Genomic DNA, 19,336 nt, shown 5'->3' with positions numbered 1-19,336 from the left:
AAAAAGGTAGTGGAGATAATCTCTGTGGGAAGACGCGTAGTCATGGCGCCGTCACTGAGAAGACTGAGTCCCTTTACCTTTCTGCTTCCCTTCCTGTGGAGTCTTTCAGACGAACAGCTTGTGTGCCTTTACATTGCACCATGTGCACAACATTTGCTGGATTCATAACGAGGCTCACGGTGTCCAGCAAATGTTGTGGATGTCCAACTCCAATCTTTGTGTGTCCCTTTCCCATGCTTTCTCCTGCTGTAGGAAATCATTTTTTTCCTGCAGAAACTCAGCCCATTCCAGACTTTATTCAAATGTCCTTATCACAAAGCTTCTCTGGTCCTCAAAGCTGTGGTAATTACCACTGAATTTTTTCTCACAGCTCACCCATCCCTCCAGGTTTCCTTATGCCATCATATTTTCTAGCCATATTATTTCTGCCCCATGTGGAAACTAAATCATTGGTGTAACGTCAACAGTTCATGTGTACCCTAGTGTGCTGTCTTGTCCCATCTTTTGGAAAGCCACTCTAAACCTGGCTGAGCTACAAAAGCTTTGAGCTGGGTTTATTGGGCCAACAGCTATCTTCCTTCTCAGGTCAAGACAGGTTGACAGATACTTGAATTGTGAATGGTGGGGAGAGTAAAACACCAGGAATGTTGCTTTTGGAGCAGGGGAGGGGGAAGGGCCTCAATTTCACGACTCACATGCGCTTAGCTCCATGAAGGTGTGACTGAGAGGCTGATGGGAAAGACAGTCATTGATCACTTGGATTGGAAGATGGCAAGGACAATGGTTTGGACTGGTTTTGTCCAAGAAAATTACCAGTATTTTTCTCCCCCACTTCCTTCACTGAACTGGATGAAGCTCAGAAGTGTGCATGGCAGGAGAAAAACTATTATTTTTACAGAATTTACACACTGTCAGAGTCAGCCCAATGACAATAAAAAAACAAAACAAAACAAAACAAAGCAATGTTATAATGTCTAAAATGGTTTAAAAAAAAAACATGGTGCCAATCCCAATCATTGATAAAACTTTAGATATCCTGGACACCAACTGCATTATCAGGGTTTGGACAACAGTGTGAGTAGTTTATCTAGAAATATTCACCGAACAGGACCTATGAAAACCAAAATATATTTATGGTTCTTGTAGCCCTATAACTGTATGAAGGATTTCAAACACACATTTCAGTAGCAATGAAATATGTAGTAAAGGAGAGCCAGTTTGGTCTAGTGGTGAAGGCTCCAGGCTAGAAAGCAGGAGACAGTGAGTTCTAGTCCCGCCTGAGGCATGAAAGCCGGCTGGGTGACTTTGGGCCAGTCTCTCTCTCTCAGCCCACATCATCAGACCTGGGTGACAAGTCGGTTAGTCAATTCCTGTTGCAACCAACGAATCACATATTTAGTTAATCTGGGGGGTGGGTGGGTGGGTGGAAGGACCCTGAACATGTGGGAAAAATGCTAGGATGAAAAAAAAAAAAGAACTATGTAGTAAAGAGTGTTGTAAGTACATAGGTCTCCAACACCTCTTGAAATAAAATGATATTCTACTGTCTTACCAGCCTGGATACCACATAAAAGGACCCCAATTGCTGTCCATTATCTCCTCCAAATTGACAATGCCCCCAATTAGTTTTGCAAGTAAGGAAAGAAGGAAAACCTGGCCAGGAAGTTTACTGGCTCATGGAATCATGTTACGGTGATGTAAAAGAGATCCAGTTATAGTTACCGCTGTTGGGAAACATTTAATTACCATTACTAAATTGACTGTCAAGATTTATAGCAGAAAAAGATCAAGCGTACACAGATTCAGGCTACAGTTTTAAACTTGAAAGTACTTACATTTAGCTTTACAAGAGTTTTGACATACCTTCAGTTGATATGAATCAGAATCAGAGTTCCAATTAGAAAAGTACAGCTTGTCAAGTCATGCAACTACACTTTGGGTAGGCAAAATAAAAATGGTTACCTTTCGCTGATACAGGCGGTCAGAAGTGGTGCTCGTTTTCAGTTCAGACCAGTCCAAGGTGGATGACTTACCACAGCTTAAAAAGAAATAACGGTTAGGAAATGACCTCTGCTATCATATTTGCACAGTATTCTGTCTACATTGTATTGACAAAATCAGCAGGAGGAAGAAGAATTAAAGACTCAATTGATAAGGTTTTGAAATTATTTTTTTTTTTACAAACCATGACATTGATTAGCTCCAATCATAATATGTTTGGGGGATTATTCAAAAAGCTGAAACATTCTACTTCTCAAATAGATGTTATACTGTTAAAAGGAGGTTATTATTATATATCTGAGTTTCTTCTCAATGACCAGATTCAAGGAATGGACAATAGAGCTATGTTTGCATTTTCAGTGGTGCCTCCAAATTGTGTCAAAGATACACTGACCAATGTATCTTTTGCAAGAACCCTTCCTTCAGTACCTCCTGGATACTGCAAAGTTACTGTATACTGGTGCTGCTAAAATAACACTGATACTTTCATTACTTTGAACTGTGTAAAATAAAAAAGTGTGTAACAGGCATCAACTGTCTCTATCAGGTACTCTCTTTTTAGCTGGAGCCAGTAGAAGAGCAATTATAAACCTGCCATCTTGCCATACTAGTGTCTTCATTGGCCACACATCCCAAGGGAGGACTTTATTGCTTCAGCTATCTGCTATTAATATTCTGTGTTGTTGTTGTTTTTTAAAATCTCCTATGGGACAGCTGTTTTAACCTTTTGCAGGGTGAACTACTTCCCTTGGAGGTTCTGATCCAACCAGAAATACACATATGTGCAAAAATATGATGTGCTGATTGCCGCTGTAGAGGGTGCTGATAGTTCAAGAAAGTGGAGGGCTTTCTTGATGACCAACTATATGTGATGAGCTGGTGTAATAGAGTAAAAAATAGGAGCCAACCTCCCCTCCCCCCCTCCACATTTCCTTTCTTGACCTTCATTGGCCAACTGGATTTCCTGGAAGATTTATCAACTGTATTAGCTCAAATTTTATAAGTTCCCTTCCTAACTTAGTTTCAGCATTCTAGTACATTATTCTCTAGGTTGTTGCCTTCTTCATTGTTGGAAGGCCTCATGAATTTTGGAAGTCTGGAAAGCTCCAGGCCAGGAAAGGCTACTATACAACATTTAACTTAGTTTATGTGCTTTAATTATCACTAGAAACAGATACATCTTTCAGCTTCCATTCCCACAGGATAAATTTTATTTTTAAAAATGTTAAGCGATTGCTGTACTGTTTGAGGAAATAAATTAATACTGTTAAGTTCTTATTTAAAGAACAAAGGAAGCCAAACAAAATTTCCAGGAACCATTTCTAATTAACTAGCCCCAGTAATTCCCAGCAAAGAGAGAACTCTATTGTACCTTTCTGCCCTGGATGCCTTAAAAAGAAAGCAGCTGTTAGATGTTAGATTAGAGGTGGTAAGGACCCATCTTTTTTACTAATTGCCTTTAGCATGTACAGATAATCCACACTGATGTCTTGCAGGGATCAAATGCCAGTTTAGCTATAAATCTACAAGTGGCCTTAAGCAAGCTTCTCTCTTGGTTTGCAAATCATAGTAAATCATAATATGGTTAGTTTGCTTTTGGTTTACTGTACTGTGTCAGCCCCTCCACTGTAGTTATAAAAAATGGCTTATAACTTAATATTATATTTGAAGGCAACCATTATGGCTTATTCAGTAAATCAGGATTCAAACCATTTCATGTCCCTACCTGATTTTTAAGACATAACAGACCACACAGTGCAATACCTACCTTGTGATTCAGAATATCAGATGAAAATTGGGGTGCACTTTCAAGATACAATTGCACATGTTCAGGTTCATGCCCACATCTGTTTCAAAGGAAGTTAAAACTGAGCAAGAACGTTCAAAACATTGATTAGCATCTGTTTATGCATGACATCCCTCAGCTCTCCTTCACTTGAGGGCTTAAAATAAAGGCTGGATGGTCATCTGCCAGAGATCCCTTAGTGGATCCTGCATGGCGCAGAGGGTTGGTTTAGATCAATGTTCCTCAACCTCAGCCACTTTAAGGCGACGGGACTTCAGCTCCCAGAATTCCCCCACCCAGCACGCTGGCTGGGGGAATTCTGGGAGCTGAAGTCCCCCCGCCTTAAAGTGGCTGAGGTTGAGGAACATTGATCTAGATTATCTCAATTTCATTTGCCACTCCATGATTCTAAGTAATGGCTCTGAACTGGATAAAAAGTTAAAAATCCTGTTTGTAATCTAAAACAATGCTTCTTCACCATAAATTTAATGTACTGAATTAGACATCTTGAGGTGTTCAAGCACAGAAGTGTTTTGTGGATCATGTAGTTAATATCAAGTGGGATACAACGGACAGAACAGTAACATAGGAATGATCTCTTATTTGCCACATTTACCTCTGTAAATAGATGGGGCGACTATGTTATTAATCAACCAATGAATCACAGGTTAAAATACCATCCCCTATCATTCTAAAGTATTTTTACCATTCTGTTCTATTTCACCATATCTCAAAGAGGGGGCAAAATTGGGGGGGGGGCAAAGTACAAAATCTGAATGTTCCTGAAAAAAACATGTTGTGTAAGATTAGTCAAATGGAAGGAAATAAAAGTAGAATAGAAAGGGTCATTTCTGTACAACCTAGTTTTGCAAAGCATCACTTGGGATTTCGAGTGGAATTAGTTGTACTGAGGTTGCCATCACTCAATAAATGTAAAATGCAGCTTTCTAATTTACATTTTCCACGAAGGCACACATTAACAAGAGCTGCTTTGAGAACTCTGAGAATAGAACACTATTCCTTGAATTGCATTAATGCCGCGTGAGCTGGTTGTCTGGACTAACAGACGATTAAAAGCAAAACAAAACAGGATCCCAGCAACAACCAAATTGTATTGTGCCTATAATCAAGCCTGATTATGTAATATCTCTGCAGAACATAAGCTTGCCACAGCTGGAAAGAACATCTCGCACTACTGTTGCTGAGGAGAGGTTTTTCATTATCTAACTTGAGACCATTTCACATAGATTTTGACAGCTCCAATGTAATAGGAAGATTCTTTCTGTGGTAGAAGAGAAAATACATCCATCAACTAGAAAGAAAAAAGAACCTTAGTAAAGTGCTTTCCAAAATAAGATTGAAAGTAAAAGAAGTTGAAAATGCTTATAAAAGGTGGGTGGTCAAAATTGTTGGTTTTGCTGGCAAACACTAGAATAGCTTCACATGTTCAGCATTGATCTTGAGTAGAATTTCTTCTCTGCATTAGGTCCAACCTGATTCATTGTCAGTGTAAGCCAGGAAATCAATTTGATTTGATACCCTAAGTGGGAGAGCTGAATTGGGTTGAATCAGTTAAATTCTCTGGTTCATAAAATTGGTCTTTGCCACACACAACATATTCCTTTTTATTATCTGAATCAAATTGGATCATTTAATTTAATTTAATTTGATGAACTGATTCAGTGGACTGAATCACTGAAGCTGCATATCAATTCAGTGTAACAAAGATTTGCATAATTCTAGGGTTTAGGACACAGAAGAACCATAATTTTCCCAGAACTACATGTGGACTCCAAAGACTTAGGTATAAACTTCTTTGAAAGTTGCCCATAATTTTTAAGGTAATAGAAGGAGAAAATTATTTAAAAAATGGAGACTATCAATGTTAACTATTCAATATTATTTTATTAACTTTAAGATAATTATATAGGCATTTACATTTAAATGTATCTTTAGCTCGGATGCTAGCTTTTCTTGGCTCACATGTCTGGCCGCCCATTGCACGCCATTTGTGTGGCCTTTGCCACAAGTTTATGTGTGTATAACTCTGCTTCATAGTAGGCAGTATCCTAACAGAAAGCATATCAAAGGGAAAGAAAATCTGACAACCTCATTCTCTGCAGGCAATTTATTGACTTCACAGTGAATCAAAACATGATTTTATAATGACATATATTAATGAATTTTCTCAGAAGTATTGTTTTCTGCATAAATTAAAAAAAAATCCACCTATCTGCCTATTTGCTGGAGAAGTAACTTCTTAAGAGTACATATTTTTCCATAACTAAAATTCAAAACTATTACGAAAATATGTACAAGAGGAAAGGAAATTGGATCATTATAACTTGGTCTAAACTCAGAAACCCAGATGTACAGCTCAGGCTTTCACCCACTATTTGGACCACATTTGGGCCGTGTTCCCACAATGTGTTGACCCCGCCTTACTTAACTAACATACTTGTCCCAGTTCTCACAACATCCTGAACTCCAGTATATGGCAGCCACCCTGGCTGGGTGCGCACATTGCTCTGAACCACAGACTAGAAGCATACATTTTAGCCTAGCACATGTGCACAAATCCAGCCACTCTCGCTTCTCAGACTCTGGGCTGGTTGAGGAGCCCTTTGTACCCTTTGGGTTGCCATGATCAGTGAAAGCTGATGAATCTGGTTAAGGAGTTACCAGCTGTCACATCGAGGGGCAGCTCTGACCTTATACAGGATTGTGGCTCATTTTGAATATCATGAAAACAAAACATTCTGAAGTGATTTTCTATATATTCTTTCCCCCCCTGTCTTGGAGGGATAGAGGCCTTTCTGAGATTTTCTGTATCAGGTACCAACATAACTTTGAGTTTAATACATTTGGATTTCTGGATGTAGAAGAGATGCACGTGGCCCTGCCTGCTTCTGCAATCTGGAGATAATCCCATCTGTTTTGCTTTCTGTAAGATTTGCATTCTCTTTAAGCACCAGGATATTCTGTTTCTGTAAGATTTGCAAAGGATTTACCTTCTTTTCGAAGGCCTCCTGTAAATTTCCATGCACGGCAGGGAAAAGTCCACATGCACAAGGAAAAGGCTACAAAACTTTCATCGAGGGGGAAAGCTGCAGGTGTTAAATGCCTTCATAGCAGAGAAGGATTCAGAGCCAGAACTGAGGGGAGGAGAGGAGAAGAAGATTATCAGGTCTGTATGTGTCAGAAAGCCAACAAAGTTGATTTTTAAAAGACCTTTAATCTTTTGGGCTATAAAGTTTAGATTTTGGTCAACAGTACAACTGGATTTATTAGAAACAAGAAGCGATATACCGAACATCCTGCTTCATCTTACCATAGAAGGTGAATGACTGAGGTCACACCATCCCTTCCAAGTCCCTTTTAGTGCATCTGGCATACATTTGTGGATATTTTGGTAATTCTGCTTTAGGAATGATTCAACCAGAAGAGAATTTTCCCTCTGGGGATATCCATAAAAACCCTGTGAGACTTTGCTTTTCTTTTAAGCTATTGTCAAGGGCTGGACAAGCAGTGTTATCCCACATGCTTAATTTCCTGCCCTTGTGGGGGGTACATAGTTGTTCGTCTCACTTTTATTATCCTATATGCTCTATATGGTACTAGGGCACACATTCACAAGGCCAGCTGAGAAGCTGTGCAGTTCAGGAGAGTTTTTCTCAGATGACTTCTAACAATTATGGTCCAGCCACTGTGGTGTCTGGGCCTCAGTGCTTGGAGAAATTTTGTGTTTCTCTCCATAGGGCAAAACTAGTTGCCAACTGATCAGAGAAGGGACGAAAGCCTTTCATAGCTTCTTGATTTTGAACCATGTGAAAGGGAAGCTAATTTTCCAGCCTGGAACTATAATAGGTCCTGAACACATCTGCTGGCAAGTTGCCACAAAAAATGCAGGAGTCAAGTTTGTAAAAGAATGATTTTTTACTACCAGCAGCACTGTATAATTTCAGGGAAGACTAAAGATCTAGTTTCACCCATAAGCTAAAGCATGGTTTAACTGTGGCTTGTTGCAGGGGTAAGCAAGATTTAGAGGGCTGGACCAGATGCTTTTAGTTAAATTCAACCTCTGCTGAGAGACGGCTGAAGTTTTTGGCCCCTTATTTTGTTTTTTTAGGGAGTGAGTTTGGAGGGAAAAGTAAAATGGGACCATTAAGATGATAACAGGATTTAAATTGTTAAAATGATCATAGGATTAATGTAGCAGTGTAAGAAAAGGAGAGCCCTGCTGAATCAGGTGAACAGCCCATCTAATCTAGCATTCTGTGTTATTCAAGTCAGCCAGGTGCATTCAGGAAGGTCACAAACATGGCCTTGATTTTTTAAAAATAACTTTATTAAAATTTTTAAAAAGAAAGATAAAAAATAGTATTTAGAATAAAGAAAGTAAAGAAGAAAAGAAAGAAAAGACAAAGCCAAAAGTGCAGAGAAAGAAAGAAAAGAAAAGGAAATACAAAGAAGTAGCTTCCGATTTTCTTTACAGCAGTTATAAATATAGATGTAAATTAACCTCTTACTCTGTGGTTACAGCATGACTTTCATTTTTTCCATAATCTATTTTTTTCTAATCATCAAAACCATATATCATAAGTTCATTTTGTTCTGTTTCATGCAAAAAGTCTATAAGGGGTTTCCAGTCAGCATTAAACTTAATGTTAAATCTGTCTTTTCTCTGATCAAAGATGCCAATTTGGCCATCTCTGGAAGTTCCATCATCTTCGCCATCCATTCCTCCACTGTGGGAAATGTCAAATCTTTCCACCTTTGTGCATCTTGCTGCAGTTATCATGTATAAAAACAAGATTCAATGACTTTTTTCCAACTGTTTATCAATCTGTCCCAAAAGAAAAGCTTCTGCTTTCAGTTGTATATTAATCTTTAAAATCCTCTGAATTAATGCATTTAGTTGAGTCCAAAATTTTCTGGATTTTTTACATGTCCACCAAGCATGGTAAAATGTCCCCTCTTCTTATTCACAGTTCCAACATAAATTTGAAGTACTTTTATACATTCTAGACAATTTCTCCAGTGATATATACCAACGATACATCATTTTATACAAAATTCTCTTTAAGATTATAACATAATGTAAATTTCAGTCCTTTCAACCACATATTCTCCCACTGTTCCATTTCTATATTGTAACCAAACGTTTTAGCCCATTTTATCATACATTTTTACTTGCTCTTCTCCTGTTTCAAATTTCAATAAAAGTTTATACATTTTAGCAATAGCATGTTCATCATTTGTAAACAATTCTATTTCAAGCTCAGTCTTACAATGCTCAAAACCAAAAGTTCTTTTATCTACTTTAAATCTTTCTAATAATTCTACATAAGAGAACCATTGACAAGTGTATTCTTCTGCCACCAGATCTTCTCTTGATTTTATTTTATATGACAAAAATCTAATGTGTTACAATAAGTTAGCCATTTGTGTTTAGTTATCATTTTTCTTTTATAATATGCTTCTTGTGCTGAGAGCTACAAAGGTATTTTTGGGTACAACCTGGGTTTATATCTATTCCATATTGTCAGTATGGCACATCTAACAAAATGATTTTTAAAATCTATATTAACCTTAGCTTTGTTGTACCATAAATATCCATGCCACCAAAATCTCAAGTCATGTCCTTCTAGCTCCAAAAGCCTTCTGTTTCTCAGCAATCTCCACTCTTTCATCCAGACTAAACAAAAAGTTGCAAAATATAATTTTAAATCAGGTAAACCCAGTCTTCCTCTTTCAAACACAGCCATGATGTTGATAGCCTTTTTCTGCAGTTGTTCCCTTGCAGCCAGTATTTAAAGAATGCTGCTTGTGATTGTAGCGAATCCCACAATTTAACTCTGTCTTGTGTAAAGAACTAGTATTCCTTTTATTGCTGCCAAATCTTCCTAAGTTTAATTTCAATGGATGACTGAATTCTAACATTATGAGAAAGGGAGAAAAACTAGCCTCTATCTACATTTTCCATACCATACATAGATTTATGGAATGGGAAGGCACTGCCTTCAAGGCAAAGCTTCTGTTGGAAGTGGATAAACCTAATCTCACTTCTTGGTGATGTGGACCATATCATTTCACTCCGAGAGTTTGAGCCTTGTGAGGTAGTCCAGACAGGAAGCATGCCTGGATGAATTAATTCTACTTTATTATAAGGTTACATTAACAGAATCTTGCAAGTCTGAAAATACATTTTTCTCCCATCAACTTTACAGTCAAAGAAACTAGGGAAGGTCCCTTCTGAGAAGTTTGCCACGTTTCCATTCCTTTTGCAGGCTCAGCTGCCTCTTATCTGACCGTTCCCCTGGGTGTGGCTCTTCTCCCAGTCTCCCAAGGTCATTCCCACATACCATTGTGGCAAAGCATTGAGATGTTGCTGCCACTGTGCAAAGGGTGACATCAAGGCAGAGCATGCCTGTTTTACACATCTGTATGTGCTGTTTGGTTTTCAGTTCCCAATGAGTGACATTTGCCACTCATTTTTTAACAGCAGCTTCACAGACTGTTGATATTTTCATTGAGTTATTTGTCTGGACTCCAAGACCCCTTTCCTGATCCATCACCACCAGCTCAGACCCTATTAAAGCTTGGATTTTCTATATCCATCTGCACTGATTTGCTCTTGGATTCCATTTGCCGTTATGAGTTCAAAGTGCCATTCACCTAGTTTGCAACTGCTTTTAAATTTCACCTCCCTGAAGAGGTTTAGTGTTATTAGCAAACCTGACCATTTCACTGCCAAATCCTAACTCCAGACCCTTTATATAAGCTCCAAACATTGATTCCTGAAGAACTTACTTTGAATATTTCCCCAGTTTGAAAATGGTTAATTTATATTTTCTGCTCTTTAGCCCATCATCCCTAACTAGACATTTGCTGACACCCTCAACAAGATCTACAATGTCGATTAGACAAATCTTATGCTTACAGAAGCCATGTTGGTTCCTTATCTGCAAGGCATGTTCTTCTATACTTAGTTTGTTTAATGCTCTGTCTCTACCAGCTTATCCAGAACATACTAAGTTAAGTTAAATGACTGTAATTTCCTATATCTCTTTTTAGTCCTTCTTTTTTAAAAAAAATGGAGTTACATTTGGCAATTTGTCAGTCCTTGGGAAAAGATTCTGACCTCACATTTTTAATCAGAAGATTAGCAATATTTTAGTTCTTCAACAGCTCTGTGTTGGAGACCATCTGGATCCAGATATTTATTTATTTATTTATCCTTTGTCAGTTAGGTTTTTAATTTCACCTATTGTTACCCCTCTTAGTTTCAATTTATCTATTTATTTCCTGAAAGACACAACTCAGACCTGGGCAACTGTCCTATGGCCTCACCAGTGACGTGAGAAGCAATGTATTGAGTTTCTCTGCAGACTCCATTTCTGTTTCCTCATTTAGTACACTTTCAATGTCTCTGTCTTTCAGTTAACCTAGTCTTTCTGGTTGTTTCCTGTTTCAAATATTTAAATGATGCTGTTTATCTTTTTCTTTGCTCTAATGTCTTCAATTTATTTTGCATCTTTTATTGTCAGTTCACATTTCTTTTGTCATAGTTTGCTTTTGTTCTTACTTGGGCAAGACACTTATTTTTTTGAAGAAAGTGTTTTTGCCTCTGATAGCATCTCAGACTTTGTTCATTGGCAACTGTGGCTTCTTCTGCTAAATTTATAATTTTGTAGTTTTGAATACTCTACTGCCCCCATCTTGCTGCCAGATATTGCTATCTCAGGGACTCCCACCCCCACCCTCCCAAGGCTGGACTTTGCATTTTTTTCTTAATGACTTATTGAAATAAGTACAATTGACTGGGACTATACAACATGGTAAGGTAGGAATCAAGATTAAAAAAAAAACTAAAAAAACTAAAAAAACCCACAACCCTATCCATATAGTTTATGCTTTACTACAACGTCGGAACCTAGTTAAAGTAAGGGTGGATTACTTTTTGTATTCAGTTATATGCTAAACTTAACTGTTTAGTTATATTATTAAAGGATGCCTAGTTATCCTGATCAAAAGAAACATGATACAATTTATGATGTATAATAGAAACTATGGAGATTGAGCCAATACAGAAAAGTAAGAAAGGCAGAATAGGTAATTTGAACAGAGAGATGAAGGAAAGAGGGAAAGAAATAATGAAAGCAGTGTGACTAAGGGGTTTGTCTGTAATGTAACTGAAGTAAAATATAAATTAAAAAAAAGATTAACCCATTTAAGGCTCTTTTTAAAAAGTTATTCTGAAAAATGTTTGAAAGACTAAATCCTTTGGGTATAATTTCCATGCTGTTTCTGGCTGGAATTTTGTTCAAGTCATAAAATTCCAAACTCTTTTAGAGGATGTGATCCCATAATTGCACTTTCAGTAATGGAGTCCCCTTGAAATTACTTGTCACATTTGTTTAGGATCATAGCCAATTTGTGTGTGGGGTGTGTGTGTGTGTTAATTTCCTAGCTGTAGACCACCTGTTCTGTGGAAACATTCATAATACACGATGTGAACTAATATGGTGCCTAAAAATTTGGGAGAAATAGAAACTTCTCAACTGTACAGCACAAGAGGTTCAACCGATAACTATTTCTCTTCATTAGACTGTGGTGACCTTGTCTGATGCCTCACTTATCTTTCCTGACCAGTTCCTCCAGAGAGATATTTCACAAGATGTTCCTTCTTCACTCTGCGGTAGCAGAAAATTTTCCTCTATCAGGTTGTTCTGTTTGTCCACAGAGCTTGGGGTGCATAGTTGTTTTGAGCTAAAGGGCTTTGGAGCACACTAAGGGCACTCTCACAAAATGTCTGGCATAGTTTTGGGAAAGGAAAAAAAAAACTAGTGAGATTCCTCTCCTAAATCCCCCTCCCTTCCCCCCCCCCCCCCAGCTTTTGGCCACTTCAGCTTACCTTTACTTTTCGTTGGGCAAGTGGGCACAATTCCATGCAAAGCAAATGGTGGTGGTTTCCTATCACTTTTGCTTTCTAAGAATGCCTCTGGATTCTGTGTGGGACAGGACACATCGTTGGAGCTATTGCTATTGCCTGAACCTGCTCTTCAGTTTGCAGCATGCTAACTTCCCATTTATTTATTCTTAAATTAAAAGAATCTAAATAGTTAAATGAAGCTGTGAACCTGATTGTCCCTGGGTACAACATTGGGTGCCAATAGGTTGGGGAAACCATAATGAGGTTTGCTTCTATTGCCGTCCTTGAATAGGCAGGCTGGGCAATCAATTCGCTGCACTTTACAAATAGCTCAGTGGACTACAGAATCAGAAAAGTTAGGTAAAGGGTTAGAAAACTGGGCTTTGAATGGGAAGAGTGTTAGAAAGGAAAACTCTCAACATAATAAGCAAATGCAAAGACAGTTTTAAATCTGTGATAGCATTTCAGTATATCGATAAAATAGAAGATCTCTAAAACATTCCACTGTTTTCAAATGAAAAATAAAATGAACAATAGTTTAACAATATCTTTTTGTTTTGAGTAATTGATTGCCAGCCTCTTGGGGCCCTTTAATTTTGTTTTAATCATTTCTGAAATATTTCCATGTTCTTTCTTTTTATGATTTCCTTGATATTGTAATTTAGCCATGCTGATATTCCACGGGGCTTGATTGTACATCTTATCTGAGTGTGTAAATGCTATGTATGCTGGCGCTTAAAAATCCACCATCCCTACCATAAATTTGACTATATTTATAATTTTATTATAAGTAATCCTTTATTTCTGAACCAGTTTCCATTTTTCCAGAGAAATAGTTCTAGTCACGTTTCTATTAAGTTTGATGATCTTTTGATCAATGCATCCAAGCGTTTGAGCAATCCAATTTTCTGAATCAGATCCCAGGTAATTAAAAAACCTGGATTTCTTTCTAAAGCAGTTTTAAATGAAACTAGAGTCTTCAGGTACTTCCAGATAGAAAGCTCCTTGCAGTTAAAAAAAAAATCCCTTCTTCTATAAGCTTCAAAAGAAATTTCAACTGCAACATATTAGTGCTTTTGCTGGTGTGTGCATATCACTGTCTTAAATCTGCATAGTGGATATATTAAATTATACTTCATATATTCAAGTCAGCAGTATATTCACCAGTATTGTCCCCTACCATTTCTCTACTCTTCATCACACACACTTTTCTTGACATTTGAAGCAGCCATATAGATATATTTAATATGCCATGCACTCTTTTCTTTATTTTCCGCTATTGCTGTACTTAGATTCATATTCAGTTTTTCTGCCAGGAGAAAGCATTTGTGAACAGTACTTCCCCCTCCAATTCTTTCTCCCAGAAACAACCCTGTGAGCTAAGTTGGGATAAGAGATAGTATCTGGCCCAATTTACAGTACTGAGCTTCTGTGGCTGATGTTGAGCTTCAGTCTGGGTCTCCCCTGTCCTAATCCCACACAGGATTACAGGATTACACACAGATTATCACAGTTGTTCTTCTTTTTCATGAGTGTGTATATGCACTGATGGACCCCAACTGTTGCACTGATGTTCTTCTGCAGCAGCTATAATCCCATGAGCTGGAATCCATCTCTGCAAAGCAATCTGTGTAGGCATTGCAAGAGTATCTCTAATCTTCTTTACAATTTTTTGAGTTTGATTTGGTTCTATTCTGGGACTCCTTCTCTGCAACTGTAAACAGGAAGTTGAGGATGAATTTGATTATACCTTCAATTCTGGATGTTTCCTGAATGCCTTCCACACTGCGATGGCAAGAATGACTTAAGAGTTCATCTAATATCTCTTCCTCTTTCTACCTCCTCTTTTGATTATGATACTAAGGAATAGAGTCCCATTCCTGTGATCTGGCTTTAAAGTCACCCAAACGATCTGAAGGTAATAAAAGAAACACCCATTAGGCTTTCCAGGCCATTTTGATTTCTCTTGTCACTTTCTACTGACGGTTCTTCTTGCTCACCTCTACATGATACCGCTGAATTGGCATCCTTTGCGATCGATGATACTCTTGGAATTATCATTTCATACAGCAGTTTGCTAAACAAACAAACAACAAACCTGGTTGAGTACTTTTTTCGCATGCATATTTATGTGACCAAAACTTGTTTGCACAAGGGTCAGGGTGGAGAGATAAGGAACAAACAGACAGGAGGAGAAAAGTGCAGAAGGAGAATGATTCAGCAACCCATTTGATAAGTAGAGAAAGGGGCAGAGCAAGCTGGGGACATAATGCAGTTATGCTCTAAAATCAATTTGGCTTTATTAGTTGTCCAAGAAATCAATTCTCCAAGATACATAGAAGAATTCTGTATGTTCATGTTTTGTATGTGGATGTGTATAGTGCAAATACTCACAGACACACACACACATGAAATGATAACTAGCCGATTCAATGCTGTGTTAATTTGAAGAATTTGAAGATGGGAACTCAGGGCTCAGTTCCTCCCTACAGTATGACGGTCACAGGACTTTTGGAAAAGTATTTTCACAAGGGCAATTCCACATCCACTTACCTGGAATGAGCATTCCTGGATTCAAGTACAGCCTTTGCACATCATGCCATGCCATTGTATGCTTAATTATGGTATGTTGAATAACCCCCCAAATAATGAACTCTGGATTACAAACCATGGTGGCTGACTTCAGGGAACCCACTAAGCCAGATGCAAACCACTTGGATTTAGACGTAGCTTAGTGTAATGCTCAGTCGTGGATAAGTGTGCTTTAAATCTAAAGTAACCAAATGCCTGTTGTAAGACTATGAAGTCTCCAAGCTTACTGGGAGGAAGGGTAGAAGGCAACTAAAGCTGTTTTGCTCATCTTGGGTTTCTCTCTTCAAGAAAATGACAGGCCAAGGAGGAATCATAGTTATCCCTTTTGAAATCCACTCTCTTTCAGAAAAGCCATTGCTTTAAAAGTGTCAGTGGCTTTTAGTCAGGTGGCAAATATATATATATTATTCTGCTAGCTTTTCATAGTGTTTAAAGGAAGAGTTGTACGCTTTAACTCTAATTGTAATTTCAGTTTTAATTCTGTTTGGATTGGCATGCTTTGCAGAGCTACACCAAAACTGGAAGTGGTCCTTTGCTTTTGTGACATTTGAGTGCAGCAACCTTTCAAAGATGCTTTGTGAAGCCATACAGTAGCCCCTGCTTCTAAAAAGTGAGCAAAGGTATGTCGTTTCCCTTTGCTTTGCTTCTGAAGCCTCTTTTGACTACTGGATGTGCTGGAGGAGCAGAGCACCTTATCAAGGTGAAAGGGATTCTTACTGGGCCTCCCTGAAGCAAGCTGTGTTCTCTTTCTAAAGCATCTTGTTGGCACAAAGCTCTGCCACCATGCAAGTCTAGCATAGTTTACTTTGTAAGTCAACTTGGGAGCTCTTCCTTGTGCTGAAATGTCTTGATAAATAAATAGAACTTGTCCATGGCATTCTAAAAGAATGACATCTATATTATAACATCCATTGTTGTGGGCAAAGCCTATTGTATTATTGGACTGGATCTGAAAGTACCACAAAGCACTTATCATTTTGGGGTACCCTATGATAACAACTTTGTCCACCAAAGTTTCTCCTACTTTATATCCTCTTTTTCCTTTATTACAACTCTGTCACTATTTCTGTTCTATTTTCTGGGTTTTTCATTTTCATTCTCCTTTATATGTGCATTAGACACTGCAGAGTGATTCATATGCTAGTGAAATTACTCACAGAATCAGTACTGAGTACTCACAGCTATTTGAAATGAATGCTGAAAAGGGGATTCTCTTTGGGACGGCCAGCATCAGACCATCTCCAGAAGATTTGCTCCTTGGATATGTCTGTAGTGCCTGTTACTTGATTTTATATTGATGTAGAGCCAAAACAAATGTTTTCAAGAGTTGTTCTGCTTTCACCTCTGGTTTTATCCACCTGTCACTCTTTCCTGAAGTAGACAAAGAAAGGCAATCTTTCCAGGAATGTTAAAATGCCATGAAAGTTGCAGAATGATGTGTGTAATGGAAAATCAAGTTTCAGAGTGCTCCCATTTAAGATAAGTTATCATATGGTTCAAAGGCAGGTAAGCTTCCCAGTGTTTATTTTTACATGTGATAAGTAACTTAATCTCTTCCCATAACCTGAAACACTTACCAGCCAAAGATGTCTGATCAATAGCATTGCGTTCATTCAAAACCCAGAATGGCACAAATTGTTTACTCTGAGTCAGAGTTCGCAGAACCCAACTTTACAAGCATTGACTGCGTCACAACTTGCTTCAGCTCGTCTTTGGCACTATCTGCAGTTTTGTAAGCCAATCCCATGTGCTTGCAATAACCAACCAACAGATTCATCATTAACCAGTACAGTAAATTCAGACCTGTGAGCATTAACACAGCTACAGAGAAATATTAATCTAGATTTTCTGTGCAGATTTGTAAGAAAAGTATTCTGGAGGTATGAAATGTTTGCATTTGAGGGAAATTAACATGCTGGTTTCAGGAGTGAGGGAAAAACATGTATGGCAACACTAATACTCTGGACCTACTCTATCTAAAAGTTACTTCAAGGTAGAGGGATAGATCTAATAATGAGTTGATTGCACAGCAATCATACAGGGCTGTTACGAAAGGCTTACCATTGTTCCAGGTCCTGTTTTCTTCCTGTTGCAATCTTGAACTGCAAACAGCAAATGTTGCAGAACAAATGGCTGAATTTGGCTGAGTGGTGCCGCATCAGACATCCCTTTTGATCAATGCCTGATTCCACGCCTCCCAGGTTCGGATATCCTTCCTTGGTGGCTGGATAAGAATATAAGAACATAAGCAGCGGCATGCTGGATCCGATCCCTGAGCCATCTAGTCCAGCAGTCCATTCTCACAGTGGCCAACCAACTCCCAGCAGAAAATGGATATTAGGATTGGGCAGGGGAGCCAAAATACAACAGCATAAACAACCTGGCAGCTTGTCACCATCTCAAGCCCATGAAACCCTTGTTTTATCAGCTTTTTATACAAGAGGAAAGAGGGTGTTTTTTTTGGTTTTTTTGTGTAGAACGGAGGAGGGAGGGTTGAAGCATTCCTTGCTGGCCAGCAGATAAACAATGGCTAAGACAATTCTGTGCTCCTCTGTTGGCCACCCTTTGTCAAAGTGTGTTTAATTTTTTTATAGAAGTGTTTTAATAGATACTTCTTTATTTAAACCTTTCAAATAAATGTCCTGCTTTATTTAATCCCATTTGTTTATCAAATTTATATAGCTGTCCATGTACCAAAAGGATTCTGGGCAGCGAGAGTATATGGTCAATGTATACTGTAATATAAAATAGCCACAAGATATGAGGGAAATTATTTTCCCAACTGTGTTTCTTCTTCAGGAAAGGTAGATGACCAGAAAAGATTCCTCTACTTTTCCAATATCTCCCTCCCTCCCTCCCTCTGCCTCTCTCCATCCTATACACAAATATGCATATTGTAGTGAAAATCAAATTGCTATGTTTTCCTAGTAATTAAACACATTAGAATTTAGAGCATTTTTGTCAAAATGTTTATTGAGGTCTCAGGTTCTTCCATTACTTGGGGAAGCTGGCTAAAAGATCCCATTTCTTATTGAAAGAGAGGCAGTCTTTCTCTAAAGGAAACCAGATTAGAGGATGAGGGTGGAAGGGAAGAATTTAGGTCCTTAGATAAAGCATCCCATTTTAATTTGCCAGGCAGTTTGGATGGGTAAACTTCATTTAAGACATATGGGTAACCTAGGGAGTACTCTTTCGCCAAATTTGGGATCTTCAAATTCAGTAACATATTCTGGAATAGAAACTATGTAAATGTCAGAGGAGCACAACAAATAAACTATTTTTTAATTGGAAAAATAAGATTAAAGAGTTGTAGTACACGATTTCCCACATTAAGTGACCTTAAAAACAATTTGAGAACAATTCTTGAAGTATCCAAGCCAATTGAAAAGACATTTATTATGAATGGGATTCCTTGGGGGAGTCAATGGAAATCAGAGCTGCTGACATTTGATCATTTAGCTATTTGAACATGACAAAATTAAGCCCTGCATACACAATTTACAGGAGAGCGTGACAGCAAATGGGATAATGTTAAAAGGAGACAAAGTGATGGTTTTTTAAAACAGTTCTGTGTACTAAGCCCAGTTCAGAATTTAAGGGAGGCTTTCCCTTCACTAAGTTCCCAGACTTCTCAAAGACTCCCAGCTCTGCCTAAGTGGCTCAGACAATAGCATAAAATGAGTTAGCTGCCTCTTAGGTATGGCTTGATAAGAATGTGTGTGTGTGTGTGTGTGTGTGTGTGTGAGAGAGAGAGAGAGAGAGAGAGAGAGAGAGAGAGCCTGCCATGCTTGCAACTGAATCAACCACCGCCAAATTCACCACCACCAAGAACAGACTCATTTTCAGACCGGGATAGGCTTGTTAAGGAAATAAACCTGGGGGGAAAAATGCTTTCTATAGTGTATTGGTTATACTTCCTAACCAAGGCCCTACTCCTGGCTCCCTTAAGATGCTAACACCCAGAACTGGACAGACCCAGACTCTGGTCAGTTCCAACAGATGGAAAGAATTGTGTGCTGGAT

General features: G+C 38.3%; 1 long non-coding RNA gene across 1 annotated transcript; it reads right to left on the bottom strand.

Moving 5' to 3' along the window:
- Positions 1–13,592: 13,592 nt before the first annotated feature.
- Positions 13,593–17,532, bottom strand: LOC112540054 (uncharacterized). Its single transcript, XR_003084099.2, has 3 exons — positions 17,376–17,532; positions 14,723–14,799; positions 13,593–14,634 (listed from the first exon to the last, which is right to left on the bottom strand). It is a non-coding gene; the product is annotated as an uncharacterized LOC112540054 (long non-coding RNA).
- Positions 17,533–19,336: the final 1,804 nt, after the last annotated feature.

Source organism: Python bivittatus, unplaced genomic scaffold (genome assembly GCF_059951505.1).
Source record: "Python bivittatus isolate LINGU-HERP-01145 unplaced genomic scaffold, Pbiv_v1 ctg000020_np1212, whole genome shotgun sequence".
Classification (NCBI taxonomy): Eukaryota; Metazoa; Chordata; class Lepidosauria; order Squamata; family Pythonidae; genus Python; species Python bivittatus.
Note: the sequence above shows the minus strand (reverse complement) of the source record. Positions and strands in the feature narration are given on the sequence as shown.